Here is a 2,868-nt window from a genome sequence, read left to right on the forward strand (position 1 = left end):
TCTAAGCCCAACATAACTACTATGAAAAACTCACAAACACAAATAATTAGAAAACTATTGCTTGTCTAAAGGCTTCCATATGTATCAATTGACCCTATTCCAGGTATAGCTTGTTGAAAACAAATAATATTTTCCATGTCCAACTTTCTAGTGACCAATACTAACTTGATGATATTTCTTTCGTTCCAGTCCCTTAAAATCTGAAACACTTGTTGATCAAGGATGATCTTGAAGCTTTGATGTCTCCAAATCCATGGTGTTTGATGGAAGGCTGAAGTTGCTGCTTATGTGGGTGGGATCTGGGTAGATTAATGTGTAATCCACTCTTTGTTTGAATCTAAAACAGTTTGGAATCAAAACCTTTTTGAAAAAGTTTGTTTTATAAAGAAATGGAAAAACAACCAGTTGTTTTATCGTTTTAATCGGTTGTTTGACACTTAGTGGTTTTTGAAACTGTTTGACTTGGTTGACTTTGTTGTCAAACCAATTCAATCAGTTGTTTTGTGAATTCAACCGATTATTTGTTGAAAATCCATAACAAAATTTCTGTTATGTTTACAAATCAACTTTAAATGTTTTCTAACTGAATAGGCTCCTGTTTTAAATGTTTTTAACAACTTTTGGAGTATTTAAAGAGGTTGTTATACACTCTTAAAGATTGATACAGTTTTGAGACATTTTGTGAAAGTGTGAAAACAGATTTGAGTTTTCAAGATTTGCATTCAAGCTTTTGGGTTTTCTCAAAGAAGTGGAATAAGATTGTTGTAATCTTTTAATTTGATCTTCATTAGGTGTAATCGTTTCTGTGGTGTTTATGTGCCAAAGGAAGTGTGTGACTTGAGGTATTCAAGGTCACTTCTTCGGTGGTGTGTTTGTAATCTGGATTTTGATTGCATAGTTGATACCCAATGGTTTCTGGGGACTGGATGTAGCTTTTGGGATAAGAGTGAACTAATATAAATTGCTTGTGTGCTTTTCTCTTACGCTTAACTCATTTAAATTCTGCATTTAAGTTGTTTTTAACTCAACTGATAAAAACAACCGGTTGAATCGCAAAAACAACCGGTTGATTTTCTGATAATCAACTTAAACAACTTTGTTTGATTGCTTTCTAGATTTCTATATCTGTGATTCTCCATTGAACTTCATTTTACTTTCAAAGTTTGCGAAAATCTTTCATAAACAATTCACCCTCCTCTTGTTTAAGGCCATATATTCTAACAATTGGCATCAAGAGCTTGGTACTTGAAAAATATTCAAGTTTGATCCTAAAAATCTTTTTCTTATGGATGAAAAGTTATCCTTTGGGGAGGGTGCTTCAATAAACAAACCACCTTTGTTCTATAGTTTGAATTACCAATTTTGGAAGGTACGTATGAAGATCTTTGTTGAATCTCTTGATAGAGGAATATGGGATGCAATTGAAATGGCCCTTTTATTCCTAAGCTTGAAAAGGATGGTGTTTTTATTGAAAGCCTTGGTCCCAATAGACTGATACAGAAAACAAAAGAGCAAAGTTTGATTGCATTGCAAAAAATATTATCACCTCTGCCTTAAATTTTGATGAGTTTTTCAGGGTCTCTCAATGCAAATATGCTAAGGAGATGTGGGATACTCTAGAAGTAACTTGATCCTGCCTGTTGACCGGAACGCTGGAAACTGCCTCGTCAAAGGATCGACGTGCGCATCGCTTCTCACCTCCGTTCCTCTTCGAGATCCACCTCAAGAACCTGCAAAGAAACAGAGCGGCACCGCTGCGGCCGATCACACTCCAACGCTCAAGTCAGTGACCGAATCACCAAATACTGAGAGAACAAGAACCGTGCAAATCCTCTCTCACAGTAAGCTCTATAACTCGCAAGCGTAAAGAGTATAATCTGAACGTGCGTACCTCAGAAAGTTTGTTGAGAACTCTTATATACCTGGTTGTTTCTCTCTCCTGGCAGTTACAGACCTGGACACGTGGCTCGCATCCAGTCGTACACGTGCCATCATCTGGAGCCTCCTTGACTTGGCGCTGCTTCTACTCTCATTTTGGCTAAGTTACTTATGCATGGTACTGCCCAGTGCATAGCTAACTTGGGAGTGCGATCTCTACTGGAACTGGCGAGTTAGGGGCCTTCATACACCTTCCCTGTGGTCTCGCCGGCCGCCTTCATAATCTGCTTCTCCTTCATCTTTGGCGATGTGCTTGCTCTGGCGATCTCCGATGATTAGGTCGCCTGAAACTACATCTGGCGACTTCATCTTGAACCCGGTGATCGCCTATTCTGGTAAGCTAGAGATCGGAACACGCCAATTTAACAACTGGCGACTACACGAGCCCCCCGACTTCCTTCCCTCTTGCCAACCTGGCGCCTTGCCAACACGCCTATACTGTAGCAGGGTGCCACGTCATCACTCCCGACCACCAGGGCGGTACACAAGCCTCCCAGTCTTAAGCGAAGACTTGTCTAGCGAAAAGACTGAAAAAGTCACGTCAACACCGGTCTACGTGGCACTGACGCAGAATTCCAAGCGGTTGTACCTTCTGCTGCTCTGACGCTCCACCAAACCCCTCACTCATCGCTTGACGCGTGGCATCAACGGCTCTCTTCAGTTGCCGTTTGCGCTTCCTAAACCCATTTCGAAAAAACCCTTAAACCCATTTTCACTCAACACTGTTCCATCACTTTCCCTTACATTCACGAACGCTCTAACTTCGTTCTGCGAAAAACTCTCAACGCTCTTCAGCATTCTGAATCACCATCAATCTTCATCGTCTTCCTGATCATCAAAAGGTACCTACTTTCCTTCTTCTGCTGGTTTTCCTTGCATTTTAACCGATTCGCATCATCCTATAACTGCCTGGTGCATACGCTGTGGGTT

Source organism: Phaseolus vulgaris, chromosome 4 (assembly GCF_051622355.1).
Source record: "Phaseolus vulgaris cultivar YP4 chromosome 4, ASM5162235v1, whole genome shotgun sequence".
Lineage (NCBI taxonomy): Eukaryota > Viridiplantae > Streptophyta > Magnoliopsida > Fabales > Fabaceae > Phaseolus > Phaseolus vulgaris.